This window comes from Manduca sexta, chromosome 23 (genome assembly GCF_014839805.1).
Source record: "Manduca sexta isolate Smith_Timp_Sample1 chromosome 23, JHU_Msex_v1.0, whole genome shotgun sequence".
Taxonomy (NCBI): Eukaryota; Metazoa; Arthropoda; class Insecta; order Lepidoptera; family Sphingidae; genus Manduca; species Manduca sexta.
Genome location: NC_051137.1, coordinates 2,995,842 through 3,014,246, shown reverse-complemented (window position 1 = coordinate 3,014,246; position 18,405 = coordinate 2,995,842). Strand labels below are relative to the sequence as shown.

General features: G+C 33.4%; 1 protein-coding gene across 1 annotated transcript in view; it reads right to left on the bottom strand.

The window, feature by feature from the left end:
• LOC115443295 (zinc finger protein chinmo) overlaps window positions 1–15,647 on the bottom strand; it is a 131,849-nt gene extending 116,202 nt beyond the window's left edge. The window contains exon 1 of the mRNA XM_037441827.1: window positions 15,480–15,647. The gene's annotated coding sequence lies outside the window, so the exon portion shown is untranslated. The remainder of the gene's footprint in view (window positions 1–15,479) is intronic.
• Window positions 15,648–18,405: the final 2,758 nt, after the last annotated feature.

The following is an 18,405-nucleotide window of genomic DNA, read 5'->3' as shown; positions in this document are numbered from 1 at the left end:
TTGTAGCCTATGTGTTATTCTGATGTATAACCAATTACTATAAAGTTTCATCCAAGTCCATCTAGTAGTTTTTTGTGAAAGAGGAACAAACATCCACACATCCATCCTCACAAACTTTCGCATTTATAATATTAGTATGATTTATCTGCTTTCTGGCAAAGCCCCTTTAGCTTCCTATTTTAATAGTAAGAAGTCATTTAAGTAGATAAGCCCCCTACACTGTCTTCATATACACGTCTTTAAATAAGGCTATTCGATATGTCTTACGATATGTATGTTTAATTTTTCTTTATTCTGTAAGTAATTCAAAAAAGAAAAATAATATTTAATAATCTTTGTACATATTTGGTTTATATTCAAATGCGGATGCTAGCTATTGGCGATAGTTATGTTTGATATTATATATTTATTTTGTTTATCAGTCTGTAAGCCTACTTAAAAAATTAAATAAAAAATAACAAAGATATTTAACAAGAAAACTTTCACAAATGAATAAAATGCTACTGAAACTACAATCATTTCATACTCCTGCATAAATAAAAAGCACAAAAATTACATTTAATACCACACGAGCCAAACGGTTTCACCAAAATTTTCTCAAACATTGAAATTGAAAATATTTAACAAGCATCATTGGCGTCATCAATGGACACCTGCAGTGCTCGAGGCGTTTATTGTTAATCATTTTTTATCCTCAATACAGATGTGTGCGAATATGGCCAGAATGTTCCACGCGCATTTCTACAGCTGTTGCCGATAATGCTTTTTTATCTGCAGTTAAGTGAAATTTGGCCTTTTATTGGTTCATGGTTTTCAGGCCTTTCTTTACTCGTGATAGTGATTTTTGATTGTAATTTACTATTACGGTTGATAGGTCAACAAAGACGTGCTTGTAAACGAAACAGTGCAAGGGTAGATAGAGGTGTTGACTAACTGTAGTAGGCATTTCTTGTCAGAGGAACTTGTCGTTTCTAGTACGCCGAATATTTCCTCTGCGGGGTTTTGGTAAATTAACAACGCTTTCAGCTGATAGCCAATAGGAATGGATGACGATATGGAGATATTTCAGATGATATATCCACAAATAATATACTCTTGTTACATTTGGATGTAGCTGGAAGGTCTTTATGAAATTACTTTTATTTCAATATTAAATCAAGACTACGTATAACGGTTCAGTATATTTAAATTTGTAAAAACAATAGCATATTACCACATAAAAATACAAAGAAATTAAAAAATGCACAACCGCCACACAAACGGAAATAACATAGAATAGAATTCTTGCCCAAAAAATCTACAAAAACCTCGGCATGATTCAGCAACACGGAAAGGAATTCTGCGAACAAGCTCTGTTTTAAATCAAGATGCAATTGTTTGTAGAATAAAACTTATTTGTGTTAGTCACGCCGTCATAGATAATTGAGTGCTTGCGCGATAGAAACCATAGATCAGATGTTTATATCAGATTGACGAGTATTTTTATATTTTACTTCTACGTGTTATGAGATTGTTTGAATTACCAGCTTTTGGTTTGTAACCTAGGTCAAGTAATTTAATCTTTATTTGGATGAGTTTTAAATTTGCAAGAAGGCGAATGAATTTGTAATGTCCTTTCATAAAATTAAAATTATTGAATACTTCTTCACATTTTACAGAGATCACACATTTTTAATGACCACTCTTAATGCGTAAGGGAAAATATCTTCACATTTCCTCTGATAAAATATACATCGATAAAAAAATTGAGTCAGACGTATTTTTGAAAATCGAACACAAAACATTCGATAGTCCTACATCTAGACTATGTTGTTCAGAGCTCATTAGTGGCTGCTAAATACCACACAAGTAGTTAATATTTCAACACCAAACTTTGTTGTAAAAAAATCCACAACACAGTTCAATACACCATTAATATGAACGTATACGTCGATGTGTTGGTACTATTTTTGCACGGACGCGGATTATGTGCGCGTGGATAGGGCATTTTATGTACCAGTGCACGAGTTAAAACTAAAAAAAAGGCATTTTTTTGTAGGTAATATACGGTACCGCCTCAGTGACGTAGTTGTATTACGGTACGACTGCAGTGCTGAAGTCTCGGGTTCGACCCTCGGGTCATGCAAAGTGACATTGGGATTTTCTACACAATATCAACCCCCTTAAAATGTATCAAAACGTAAGTCAATGTCGTGTTTTTAGCCACATTCTGAGCACCCGGCCCGAGGTCTGGAATTTGTGTCTGATATGGCAATAGGCTCCCTATCACATCATGGAATGGACTACGCATAGGGAAAATTTGGTGCAACACTTACCCCTGTTCTTCGACGATAAAAGTTTGTACAAATCAACCTCATACAACATCATTATGCAAAATGAAACCTGTAGAAATGGTATTCAAATAAAACCGTTTACCACTAATGCCTATGCTTTATATCTCCAAAAGCACAGGTGTAGATCTATTTCCACGAACCAAACTTGTTGAGCAGGTGGGACGGTAACTTAGTTGTTGCCACGGTTTGTTATACAGCTTTAACTTTGATTAGGGCTACTGTCCATTATTTATTATGTTTATTTCGCTCTTTTTAGCAAAAGTTATTAGTAATTTATATAAGATATAATATGTATTTGATATACCCCAATAGACTGGTGAGAAAAAAATTACGAATAATAGTTTGTGACCTATTATTATATAACACGAAAAAATATATTAATTGAGGCTATTTTATGGTGCCTTTAAATATACTTAAATTTCCATCGGGTTTGACAAAACCAAAAAAAATCTTATTCATCAAAATAATATTTTGTTGTTAAACCACATCCACTCCAGAATTCATCAATCCAGGGACTACTGCGTCCGACTCATGCTCTAAACAGAAAAATTAAAATAAACCAACGCGGTAGTGGGTTCGTTACCCGGCAGCGTTCTCACGCGCATCTTATGTCACGACGGTTGTGCTTGCGAAGCTAATGTGGCGCACAACATACGCTAACTATATTAGTCGTGTTAACTATAATACTTAACAAATTCATAAGTCAATGCATTAATGAAATAATATCTTGACAGGATTACTGTCAAGAAATTTATAGGTACATTTTACAATCGATTACTTTAAACGGTAGCTTCATAATCAAGAACTGAACATACCAGTGGTGAAAGGTCCATATAACCCGATGTCTACCGGCTTCTCTTTATGTAGAATTTCTGTAGTATCTAATTATCATGAACGATTTGTAGACCGTATATACATATAAGTACCTATATGTTGTGTCGGGTTCCTTTTTAGAAAACCCTTCCCTACTAAAACTGATATAAGATAAAATTGGATTGCTATATTAATAAAAGCATATTATTAAGTAGCTAAATTATCACTAATAAAACACAAAGAAACACACATCTCGCCTTTACCCCCGAAGTGGTAGGTGCAACTAGAGCATCCATACACCCACCACTACAACACCTGTAAGCCAGGATCAGCAGTGGCACGCATTTTATGACACCGAGCAGTGAAGCTCGGCGAGTCTCAGGGAAGACTAATTTGTCATTATCCCGCAACGAAATTAATCAAACAGAAAGGGAGGAGTTCGAAATATTAATTGAGGACTGAACGTTAGAGACTACCACCCTCGCGATAGGGAACTAGCCTATCACCATATGGAGTACAAATTCCAAACGCTTGACTGATATTGAGCAGAAAACTCTAATATCACTTTGCCCAACCCGGGATTCTGACAAAATTTAAAGTGAGACAAAGTGACAACTCTATGCATATTTAATTATTGAATCCCTTTAAATTACACTTTATCGAACAAATAAATTTCATCAAATGATTAGAAAATCAACCCCTAAATAAAACGGTTAATAAATTAAAACTTTTGTAGCAATCGCCTGCTACGGAGCGCATCTTGACTACGATGTGCTACGCCATGCACCGATGCACCGTAGCTGCAGCTACGCTCCTACGCACGTAGCGCGCTACGAAATTGCAATGTGCAAAATTTTGCAATACGTAAAATAATGATGTACATACAATTATGACGCAAAAGTCAAAAATACTGAATTTGTATGCAAGGTCGCTTTGAGGCCGACTATACAAAGATAATAATCAATTCCGCAAAAATACACAATGTTTTTAATTTATACTATAAATAGATTTATGCGTTAATAAGTTTGCTAAAAATACTACCTGCTAGACTAATGATTACATTATTAAGTATTAAAAATATACATCATTACGAAGGAACTCTAAATATATTTACATAATTCTGAATAAAATATATAATTTTTATATTATACAGTAATCTAGGTACAAATGATTGTACCTAGGGCTAACTAAGTATTGGGTATACAAGAGCTATTGAAGTAAATACCACTATATTATCTATATCAATTGACCAGCAGATATTTGCAAGTACTCCTGCGGTCCGGGTTAAAGGACAAGATATTATAACGTTTTATAATTTCTTTATACAGTCTCATGTACAATGTAATGTCGCAAATAGGCTGTCAACTGACGAGAGATGATTATGCCTCGCCAGTCTACATGATTCTGTCGGCCTATTTGCAACAGGATATATACAGGCTGATACCCGATCTCAACATACATGGACTGCTATGGGGAGTTTTAAACCTTATATAGGGTGTTCGCTATCCTAACAGATACAAATACCTTACGAACCAGTGGTGTTCATACAATCCGATTCATGCCAGCTTCTCTTTATGTAGAATTTCTGTAGAATCTAATTATCAGAACGATTTCCAGACCGCATTATATACATTAGTACCTATATGTTGTGTCGGGTTACCTTTCGGAAAATTTCACCTTTCCCCACTACTAGCAACAGCAGCCTAGAATAAGAACCGCAGTGCTTGCATAGTAAACAAAGAGTCTTGTTATTCAGTGGTACAAAAAATCCGGAACAATTAATTACATGAACTCAATTCAACCAAAAAGGTTCCCTCGGTTATGCACAGGAAACGGCATAACGTGCGTACCACATGTTCAATAGAGCAGTAATGACCATAAACCCATCACATGTTATAATATGCTTTGTTAACGACTAAGCGCCACTCGCGGCGCCACTTGCGAAGGCCGAGGGCACAGACTTACAGTGGTAGAGACATACAAGTTTTTTTTTATACTCTGTACAGTCAGCAACAGAAGTCGTTGAACATAATTTGTTTCAATATTTCCTAATCATTATCATTTACCATAAGTTACTGATTAATTTAAATACAAAACAACTTGACATAATTGAACTACAACAGTAGCTGAACGCCGTCAAACCATTCACTGCTAAACATTACTAGCCATTTTTTATGATCTGTAAATAAATACAAATGTGGATGAAATTAGCAAATTCTTTGTTTTATATACAAACTTTTTTTTCCAACAGTCCAGAATATCAATTAAATTGTTATTTTATAACATACTAGCTTTGGCTGTCTACTCCGCCTGCGTGAAAAAGTTTTTCAAGGACTAAAGTCTTGCTTTTTATTTACCCGGGATAGAAAGTAGCGTATAGCGCTTAAGAGTAATGTAGCTTCCTATTAGTGAAATATTTTCAAAATCGGTTAAGCAGTTCCTGAGTTTAGCGCATTCGAACAAACAAACTCTTCAGGTTTATATAATAGTATATATTGAAGTTAATAACCAGAATTATACATTTTTAAGTATGGACAAAACATCATAATACTTTAGTAAGTAATATATTACATTACATTAATAGGAATAGGTTAGTTACATTTTAAACATCCTATTTTATAGAGCACTGGCCGGTTTAAGAAACAAATGTGTAAATTCAAAATTATTCTGACAGGAGATTCTCTTCGAAGGATTCAACGTAAACGTCAGTTTCTTTTTCATATTTTTTTCAGCCAATGCTTTACTTTGGTATCCATATTGAAATGATAACCTTAATCTGTACTCTTCTTTGGTAAGTGATTTATGGTCCGTTTCAATGTTCAGGTGTTTTGTAAATTAGTATCTGTTCATCGACTTTTGTTGCTGATCGTACGTGATTAAGTGAAGTGGGGTGCAATAGAATGTCGACTTACGAGAGATGATTACCCTTTAACAGTCGACACAATTATGCCGGCCTAACACCTTGTGTATGGTGGTCGATATCCGGGCGGATATAAAATATATCCTACCACCTGCATGAATGGTTTGACTGGGCTGGTACCTTTGTAAAAACCGAGGTGAGAACTTTGCTATTATGTTCCGTATGACCTTTGCACATTGCTGGAGATACAGTACCATCCCTTTTTCCTACGTCATTCGTTCTCATTAAAAGACTATTTAATTGATTTTATATGACTAAAAAATATGTATCTAATAACAATTTTTAAAAATATTACATCACATGCGTGTACTCAGGACGGAAAATTGAAGGTAAACTATGTTCATTATATGCAAGTTTTTGTGCAACTTCAAAAACATAGTTATATTTTATTGTTTTTATAACAATCCATTTAAATATAACATTGAATCTCAATAAAGTTACATACGGTAATGATAATTATCTATGAAATTTTATAAATAAAACATGAAAAATATAACTATTTGTTCACGCAAATATAATATAAATTCACATCAGTTGTACGTTTTTAAATCACTACCGAATTTGCACAAATATGCCATGAAATCAAAATCGGTCGTAAACTTTATGACCATTAAATATTATTTATTCCCAGAGCATAGAGTTCAAATCTCTACATTTTGACATAAGTTCCAAAACAAATTCACAGAAATATGATGGCGATTTTTCAAATAACTTGTAGCTGTCCCTATTAGGGTTGTCACGTCTTCTTTAGCAAAGATGATGAGAATGATCATTATAAGCTTAAATAAAACCAATAGAAACTGCAATTTTAATGGTGAGCTATTATATCTTTGTGTATGAAGAAATAAATTAAACTATAGGGCAAAAAAATATTAAGACCAAATAAAACCAAAATTTTCGAATATAAGTATTCACGAAGCCTTCGTTGAACCTTTGCTTTGAATTTACTTGCATTTTATTGGTTTTCAAACACAGCTCTAGTTCCTGGTATAATTTAAAGGATATTTAAGTATATATATTGTATTTATTTACCACCTTAGTAATATTGTACGCACATTTCATTCTTTCACAATATTTTCTCACACTTTTTACGTTAAAAGTACTCAATATTATTAGAACATCCGTATTCATTAATAAAATATTATTGTAATCAACTCCAAATTTATTTCCAAATAAAATTAGAAGGAACAAAAAATAAAAATATTTTATAAAAATTATAAGTGTGGCAATCCTACCCTATAGGGCCATGGTTACTGGGCCAGGGGACGAACCGGTCGGGACTAGTGGTGGCCTTGGACCGGGAAGTTTCCGCGTGGCCCCGCGGTGTGCCGCCATCAATGAGTTCTTATGTGAATGAAATTTAATTGCGTTTGTTTTATAGCATGATAAAAGTTGTTTATTTTGAAGATTAGCTGTCAAAATATTTAACTTTATCGTATATAGTGTATGTCGTAATAATAATTGCCAAATACCTATAAATGAATACTAATTTTAGTACATTAAATGACTTTTCCTCTACATAATTCAACTCTACATTTACTGTCCAACCGATTATTCAAATTCTGCGTAAAATTTATATAATCATTAAGTTAATACGAATGTTGGACATTGGAATAAAACTATTTTTCGTCTGGTTAAAGCGGTTTTTATATTATAATTTTTTACCAACCTTTCGAAGACTGCAGTCATGTTTACGGAGGGGACTGAAAAAAATATCTATGGCATACTAATTTACAACTGCACCAGTTTATTAGGGTAACATACCCCTACAATCATCGACTGCATTTTCAGTGACCAATAACATTACTAAAATTCCTTTCACTAACCAAACATTTTCCACATAATACGTAATAAAAGACACGTCTTAGAAATAACGACCACAAACATTTATTTTCCAAGAACCATTTTATTAAAACAAAGCCCTAAATAGCCCTCTGCAATCGCTACCTATAGAATCCTATCATGCATATTCTCAAAAGCACGGTACCACTCATTGATATCGCGATCTTTGTCTCTCATTCTACGGTCTTTGTGTATTGGATTTTAAAGTACAGTCCAGTATCGTTGCTATTTATTATTTATTAACTCGCGGCTCCGCCTGCCTAAAATCGTTTTTCCGGGATATAAGACGCAATTTATATTTTTCCCGGGATAAAAAACCTATAGGGCTCAGGAGTAATGTAGCTTCCTATTAGTGTAAATTAAAACAAAATTGGTTTAGTAGTTCCTGAGATAAGTGCGTTCAAGTAAAGAAACTATTCAGCTATATATTATATGAGCTTAGATTTGATTCATTCGTTAGAACAATACGAGCAACGCTATTAAAAAAGGTGTAAAGTGTGATAAGCTCACTGGACTATGAATCGTGATATTCTAGATTCGATTACTAGCATGGACATTCAACATATTTCTTTTAAAAATTATTGGATATACTAACTTAGAATTTGTAGCCACTGTGGCATTATCATATAATATTATGAAATCGATATATTCGTCAGGCGATAACATTGTACCTTACTTCTTATCTACTAGTGGCAAAGGGTCCATACAACCCGAATTCTACCGGCTTTCCTTTCCTTATTTATGTAAAACTAACTTTTGCTCGCGGCTTTGCTCGTGTGAAGATGTTTTCCTGGATAAAAGACCCGCTATATATTTCCCCGGAATAGAAAATAGCCTATAACCTTCCCAGGGTCTTAAACTATCTCCATACCAAATTTCATAAATATCCGATCAGTACATTTTGATAAAATCGATAACATACGGCCAGACAGAACAGGGGAGTTTGTAATAAAACTATTTTACGGATGATTTCTTATGTTTACGCGAATGTTAGAGATTGAAATAAAACTCATCTATTACTAAAATAGTTTAATTTCAATGTCTAACATTCGCGTAAACATAAAAAATCATTAGGGTACTTTGTTTTATAATATGAATAGATCTAACTATCATTAGAACGATTTCCAAACCGCATTTGTACATATTATTAGAACCTATAAGTTACGTCGGGTTTTCGGAAAATTTCATCCTTCGCCACTTACCTACTATATTTTCACCTCTGCCTACCCCACAAGTGTGAGCTTACGTAACTCTATTACCCTAGCGTGATACATGAACATAACAGTATAATTGATAGGGAAGTAGCCGACCGCGTCATCATGCCAGTGTAGCATTGAGCGCATGCCCTTGCCCTTTGTGCGCTTTAATTGTTCAGAAAACATATGTTAAAATAACACAATTTGAATAGTTCATAATATTAATGAGATAAATTTAAATTCTTTGATATTTTCCTTATTTTGAGTTGTGTAATAGTAAAAGTTTACATTCTTACATTTCGATAGGAATAGAATAAGAAATAATATTCTTTGTGAATAATCAATTGCTTTAACGGTGAAGGAAAATATCGTAAGGAAACCTGCGTACCTGGGAAGTTCTGTATAAGAATTTTGAGGGTATGTGAAATCTACCAAACCGCAATAGGCTAGCGTGGTGGACTAAGGCCTAATCCCCCTCAGTAGTAGAGAAGGCCCGTGCCCAACAGTAGGACAGTATATAATACAGGGCTGATAAGACATAATTTATTTCTGACACACACTATGTACATACACACAAAACAAACAATAAAAAGTACTTAAAACTATATATGCTACAAAAGATCAACTCAGAATTTGCTGGCAATAAAGCCAACGCTGGTCTGGTTAATAGACAGACATGTAACCAATGCAATCATGACACGCAGATACCTTTCGGTATGAGGGGACATGGTATTTGTAATATTGAATATATTTTCGCCATCACCCAAAACCTTGCACACATTTTATAATCAACCCTAAATGTTATTGGTTACTTGCACAAGAGCGAATAGTCGACACAGATACAAAATAAAATATCGATGCACAAACGTTTATTTATCGATAAAATGTTTTAAAACAAATCGTATGTTTGAAACCGTGTGAACTTCTCGAACTGATGACGACAGGTGTCGATGAAACTCGAAATGTTGCCAAATTACACAAAATTACCGGTCAATTTGGATTTCGGCCAAACGTAAAAAACCTAAGAACACATAATGCAGTTCATTGTGTTGATATATTAAATTTTTTTACGCCTTTGTATCGTAAAAAATGCGTTTTCTTTTGAGATAATTTATTACCCACTTTCGAAAGTGGTGCCACCTAAATGCCTATGTGTTATTTTAAACGTAATAATATTAATTGGAGGTGTAAAAACTTTGAGATGAATTTAGCGTTAAATTTAGAAACATACGCGGTTTTTCACTATAGTAGATTATAAACTCGACAATATTATCTTCAAATCAGTCTGAAAAACTACAGGATCCCTCCAAAAACTCAAGGGAAAAAATAAGTAAAATTGCTACCATAATTTTCAGTGTAACCAGCGACCTTGGTCACCTACTAAGAAACTCCCGCGTTGATATGCATACTGGCTGGCAGAAACGTGATCCGCAAACTAGTTGCCCCGACAAGTTTCTACCAGGTAAATTTCGGTCGGAACCATAGATACTACTTAATAGAGATAGAGGCCTGAAGGATGTTTTTCAAATATTTAACACCGTAGAATGTGATGACAGCTTCTATTGAAGTAAGTTGATCGAGCTGATTGCTCATTTACTAATAAAAGCAATTTTATTATAGAATGTTCTTACATATTGTGTATATGTCAGAAATGAAATAGATTTAGGGAATTCTTTGTGCCGGCATATAAATATATTAGCTCATATTTATGACATATAAATGATTATCTCAAAAAGCAAACTACCCTTCCAGCCAGTTTTAAACCCTCCATTTGCCAGATTTTGGTTATTTTTTTTAGATGCACTGCAGATTGGCCCCACTGCAACTGATGGTACGTGAAGTGGGGTCCAATAGAATGTGGACTGACAAGAGATGATTATCCGTCGGCAGTCGACACAATTATGCCGGCTGGTTGGTACTGGATATAGGACGATCCTGGAACGCTACGCACAAGGGCCACTATGGCGGGTTTTAACACCTTGTGTAAAATGTTCGCTATCCGGGCGGATATAAAATATATCTACCACCAGCCTATTCGAAACTCCTTTAATTGAAGATGTTTTAGGCCAAAAAGAGTTTGTAGAATATTGTAAGGTTTATAATAGCTGGACATTGTACTATCTAATCTATCTAAATATTATGCTGCATTATATCATCAAAGAAACGGATTTAAATCAGTTAAACGTGCACCAATTAACTATTTACTTCGTAGATTCCCAAGCATAACCCTAAGCATGCGGCTAATTGTCCGAGCATTCCATGAGCACATGACATGCACGCAATATGTGTCGCATGCGGCTATAAATTCATTGTATAATGGCTAGAGCGCGATTCAAATTGGGCCGTACCTCCCTACAGTGCCTCGCGCCACGCATAGACGAGTTTTGGGCACATCTTACAAGCATACAGTGCCATCTCTTATCGGTTACTCGAACGACGTCTAATATTTTTTGAATATTTTTAAAAATAGAACGTAGAGGGTAATGTGATGGTAAATTATATCTAAAATTAAATGATGTCTATTAAGATTCAATTGCTTACGGGTTTATGTCAACGTTGCATATAGAATACAAATTATAAGACCTCTGTTCTTTGTTGCATTATTTTTATTGCCTATTAATATTTATATCTACTTATAATGAGGTTTTGAATAATAAATTTTATTTTGTACAAATGCCTATTTTTAGCGTCATTAGGGAAGTAAATAACACCCAATTAATTACCCACAACAAAAACTTAAATGACATACGATGAATAAAACAACGAATTTCAATACAAACAGCTTTAGGCTCGTGTATTTTTTGTTTTGATTCCATAAAGCAGTTATGTTATGCATAATCTTATAAGTTGAACAATTAAAAATATATATTTTGAAGCGTTGAAATGGTAGCGTTGTTGACAGCGCGGAAATATTCAGTTGCAAGATAAGGTCGTTTCGGCCATTAAATTATAGTTTCTATGTTTATTATCATTTTAAGGTCAAACTAATCTATTCGTAATTAGGATAACATAAGAGATTTGGATGCAAACGATATTATATATTCAAACGCCTATCAATGTACAGTTATTGGTCACCGCAATACAAATAAAAAATAATTGCGAGTTCCTGTGACAGGCAATAACAAATAAATTACATTAATTGCTTCAAAATTATAAGCGTACCGGTCACCTTAACCCACATTTCATAGACCTATTAGTATTTAAAAAACCATGCATAAAGTAATGAGTTGGAACAACGGTAGATAATTCTATGCAAAATAAACAGATATCTACGTGGCGCACGCAATTCTACTGCGTTATTTATTGCTTGCGAGTGTGTGTTGAGTTGTCAAGGATTTGTTGTGTGTGTGTAGCACACGCATGATGTGCGTGTGTGCGTGGTGCGACGCTCACGGACACGAACAAAGCGCAGCGGCGGCCATGAAATTGTTTATAGGACTGTGGATACCTACGTATACCATCTCGAGGTCGCAATGGCCATTTAAAAATTAATTTATGCTAATAACCCGGTTTCATCGAATTTTTGTTTTTTACAGTGCGTGCTTGTTGTTTAGGTGAATGCAGCGCCATCTGTTTTTGTTGCTTGTCATTACGCAATAACGTTATTTGTTTTCAATAATAAAAAAACAAAATGCCAGTATCATTCTTTTTTTAAATAAAATATTAGTTTTTAATATTCTCCCATTTAATGTCTGCAAGTACCATATTTATAAAGCCCTATGAAATCCAAATAATATGTGTGACGCACATAATATTGCATGGTTATTGAAAACAAACGATGCGTAGATTGTACAGTCTCGTTTTCCTTCACGGTTATAAAAACTAGATACCGTTGTTAAAATTCGAGAACAATAGAGTATTGTAATCGGTTAGAACAAATCCTTGAATCCAACCAACATTTTGGTTTAAAACTGTACTTAAAATAACAGGGAAATGTAAAAATAGATAATAATGCACAGGTCACATTCGTGGTCAACCTGCGCGGGTAATAAGTAACCTTGCAGATTATAGAAAATATGTTATGGAGTCGTCGTAGGCACTAACTTTAAAATAATATGCTAAAATATAAGTGACAAAGTTTTTAATATTTTTGTAAACTAGGCCTGCTGGGGTTTAAGAAAATCAACGCGTTAATCTGAGAGGAGTTTGACATCAATAAGGTACTTTCATTCTGACTGAAAACAATCGTGTAACTAAGGCATACAAAAAACCCGAATTAAATAAAGATTAAAAAATATGGACTAAAGGTGACTTAAGTTTGTATTTAATCAAAATTTAATTTTTTAACCAGTGACTCAGTTAATGATTTATAAAACATATTACTTATACAAAACAGCCAAGCTAAATAAGAGCTATAATTATAATTAATACAAATAAAAATTAAGCATTCTCGCTGAACGAAACGCACCTAATATACTAATATACTATATTAATATACAACCAGATAGCAATGTTGAATTTGTCAATGAGTATTTCTCAAAATAAATGTATATAGGAACGAAATATTATTATTATTAAATCAGATATTTTTTAATAAATAAATTGGTTCCATCAAATATTAAATAAAATTAATAAATTAAGAGAAACAAAAAAAACTGATGAGACAGAAAAAATCGTAACAATATTTTGTAAAAATCATTTCGTTACGTATATTTATTTTGAGTAATACTCCAATAGGCTTTAATGGCAGCGGCCTAGGGGCGGCATAATTTACTTAATATAGGGACGACATCGTTGCAATGGAGGACCTCTTATTTTGCTCCCACAAAAATAGGGACGCAGACGCGTGAGTACTCTGTACCTCAGGACAGAATAAATTAGACAGGCTGATAACACTATCTATAGAACGACTGCTGGTTAAAATTCCATAACCGTTAGTTTTTCAAATAGAAACGCACACAAAGAAGTCCTTTAATTGTAAAGATCAAAACTTGCAATTTTTAAAGCATTTCAAAAATATTAACCCAACATAATCGACCTGAAGGAGAGAGTAAAGGAGATCTTATACGTGCAATATATTTAATATTATATGTTAGGCAGTTGCATTGGTGTATAAAAAATAGGAAAAAATGTTTTATCTCCGCTTAAGGAAAATTTTTTTATCTCCGCTAAAGGCTCATGATGTATATAGTTGCATACTATCATTATACCGTAGAAGCGAAAGATATTTACTATTAGTTACCAGTAAAGCAAAATAAATGCCTCTTTAATACATAACTTCAAGGAAAGTACTAATTTTCCAGATTTATAGGAAGGAAATCAAAGTTATCGTAAACTCAGAAGCTTCTAACCTATACGGATGTTGCATATTCGATTTTAAAACTTAGTATTACCCGATAGTATTTTTAGTCTCTAACTGATTGCAACAGCAAAAAACTACAATTTATAGTTCCAAAAAAAATTACTTAAATACAAAAATTTGTATATTTTCCTGCAAATCTTAACACAAGCGTAAGCTACTAAAGCCTTCTTTAGGCTTAGTAAGTGTAGTTTATAAACTAATTAATGTTCAATAAATCAATCAAATTGTTTTTATAATGACACAAATGAAACCAAATTCAACTTGGATTTGTATGAAGGAAATAATAAACAGTATATTAGCGAAGATAACAAATCAGGCGCGAATGCGGGTTGAATAGAAATTGTATGAAATGAGGAGAACAACGACTACAGCACGTATCGAACGCATCCGGGATCGGGAGCTTGTATACTGTGAATCATATGTATAGATTTTATCGAATAGTTTTGTTACAATTGATTGAAAGTATAAAACTAGATCGATTTTATAATAAGTCAAGAATACCGGTGTTTGTGCGGTGATTTCGCGCGGGAAAGATACAGAAATAATAACTTGACAATAACACTAAGTTCAAAACCAGTTTCGCTAATTTTAGATAAATTGAATTTCATAGTTATATTAACCAGGTAATGTATTAATATACTAATATTAATACCATTTACTTGAGAGCATAGATTAGAGCGTGACCTTTCTATTTAGTCGACTTATATTTATTTATTTATAATTAGGACAACCAGTAGTTGTTACATTATAAATAGCTCCAATAAAATATAACAGTAATGATAGGTTTAAATGCACAACATTTTAAGGTGTCACAGCATGAAATATTGTGCAAGAACTTCTAGATGCGCTTAAACTAGCGGCAATATTTCAATAGGTCAATACATTCAGAGTTGCCGTAAGCCCTGCTAGCTTCAATATTCTTTTAGTTCACAGGCCGGCATAATTGTGTCGACCGTCGAGGGGTAATCATCTCTCGTCAGTCGACATTCTATTCTCACTCCACTTACAATCAGGTGTAGTAGGGTCATTGTCCCGTGCCTGCTTAAAGAAACAATTTCTAGAATAAATGTTACCTTTATTCCAGAATATTGGCGCGTCGTAGGTCCAGCCTGAGTAGACGCTAATGTCTTCCTGTAACACAATCACATAACACTGTTTCTCAACATGGTAATACTAAAAAACAAGTTTTGGAAATTTTAATAGATACACTTAACCTAACATGAAACTTTTTTACAAATACCGTCATAATCAATTTACAATAAAATAATGGTCCAGTGCGGTTTAGTAACATTAAGACTGCTTATACTACATAGTATAAAACAAAGTCGCTTTCTCTGTTCCTGCCTTTGTATGCTTAAATCTTTAAAACTACGCAACGGATTTTGATGAGGTTTTTTTTATTAGATAGAATGATTCAAGAGGAAGGTTTGTATGTATAATAACATCCATTAAATAGTGGAGAAATATTGCACCCGTGCGAAGCCGGGGTGGGTCGCTAGTATCTAATAGACGTGGGTGCCGAGAAGGGAGTGCAAGGGGATGTACGTGCACCCCCCTGTGCGGAACAAATCACATAAAAATAAGTTACTGAATGACAATGGGAACTATCAACCACAGGGGTTTTATTATTGTTTAACATATACAAAGAATCGCGCAATTTTTAATTGAAAAAAAAATAACATATACGATTTTTACTTGCAAAAAAACTTTTGTGATATTGTGTAGTACCTATTTATAGTGAGTAGGTGCAGATGCACCTCCCTAAAACTAATCTTGGAGGCGCTCATGATAACAAACCAAGGAAGCTTCTATTTTATAGTATAAATCTCATATTTTATTATTGGCTTTTGTTTTCATTAAAAGCGTTTTTATAAAAAAAATCTTATTCATTTTATAATTTAATTAAATTGATTTTTTTACTTAAAAGACCAAATCATTAGTGCATGAGAAACAGACTTGTTATCACAGCAATGCGCCGTCCTTAGATAAATAACGTCTATTAATAAGGGGGTTAGTTGCAAGCTTGCAACATTACACGGTTATACCAATAGGTATAACCAATACTTGCAACATTATACCAATAGGTTCAAGCTCCTCGCAGGAAGATGCTATTGCATCTTCGCTTGAACACGTTCGCATTTCCAAGATAAAGGTTTTTTTTTTTCATCTAAATGTGAATATTTAATTATATACTTACATAAAAATATTTCACACTCAGAATCATAATATGATAAATCTAATGCGTTGTTAAACATATCGGGAAAACCCAAATTGGAATGAATGAATACTCACGCTACGTGCATTGCACAATGTTATTTATTTTGTATTCTGTTCATTTATCTCATTATCGGGATTATAATGGAAGTGCCGTGATCTCCGTATATTAAAAAGTTATTAGTTTCAAAGTTCTCCAGGAGATGAATGAGAGATCGCTGGTAGTGACGCTCGCCCATGATCAGCGGCAGGAGTTATCAAAACACAATAATGTCTCCACAACATTTCTACAATAAACGAAAGTAATTAGATGATACCTCTCTCTAAGTCATGATAGAATTACCGGCGAAAAACATTTATAAGTAAATACATAAATACTTTTACATACAAATTCTGGTGTGTTAAAGTTACAGAAATACATAGTAATCTGGAATTATTATTTTTAACATGTCTGACTAATAATACAATGCCCGGCCTATACAACTTTTTGGCGAGTAATTGAAGGTTTTTTATTAATGACATTTTGTCCGCGATCCGGGCCGGTTGTTGCACATGTTGAATACAAATGTGAATGCAAAATTCTACTTCAATGAATATTTATTCGCCGTCCAAGGCTGCTGATACGAAGCTAGAAAAAATAATGGATCGCTTTCACGGCCGATATTTTTATAGATTTGTAGTCGATTGACGGACGATGACGCCATAAAGTACTAGAGCATGATAGGATTTGACCTGAAAAAATGCAACTGGGTGAGACTGAGGGGTGAGAAAAGAATGTTAAACCGAAACATTTACAAAACAGCTCAATAAGTCTGTAGTGAGTAAGTATTGCTACTGACTTAGTTCTTAGCGGAATAGCATTTATTCATTTCAAATGCAGACTCAGGGGATAACTGTATCCCCTGAGTCTGCATTTGAATTTACTACTAAATACTAATTTAGTAGTGGCATCCAAACTATGCTACACTTGTATCTTGGGCTGCCATAAGAATAATAATTAAAATTCATATATTCATCATCATTTATATATAAAATGTCGGGCAGCTTTTATTCCATATGCTAAATCGCTTAGTAGCTGATAGGTATGATCGGAATTAATTATTGGTACCTAATTAATTATCAAAATACCAGGGTATGTACACCTACTTATTCGAATATTTTTACTTTTCCGTAAAAACGTGTAACAGGAACCTATTATAATCATTTGGTCCATAGTGAAAAGATCTACTTAATTCTTAATTATCTACCTAATTTTTATCCCAAATACAATTACATATTTGTCGAAACATAGATATCACATTAAAAAATTTAAAAACATGTTTGTACTAGAAGAACACGTCATTTTCCCAACTTTTTTAAGTTGAACGCAGCTATAAAATAATATTGCCATATATAATAATTTGTCAAAAAAACACCAATGATCGATATGTCGGCAGTGCGTTCCATAACCCCGAACGAAATATATTTAGCATTACATTGATTCAAGCCTGGATATGATTTTTTTAATAAATACATAACTATATTATAATTTATTATAAATGTAAGTTAGATTCATGATCATGAAAGATTAAGGAAAAAGGAGTTACTCAAATTGAAAATTTGTTCAATGACAAGACATGGTACGACGCTAAATTAAATTAAATCTTATAATTATAACAACAGTACACTCGTAAAATTATAACAATAATATGATTTACTTATGTTTCCACAATTTCATTTTGTTATACTTATATGTACTAAATAGGAACATAATATATAAAACCTAGAAAAATATATTTTATCATT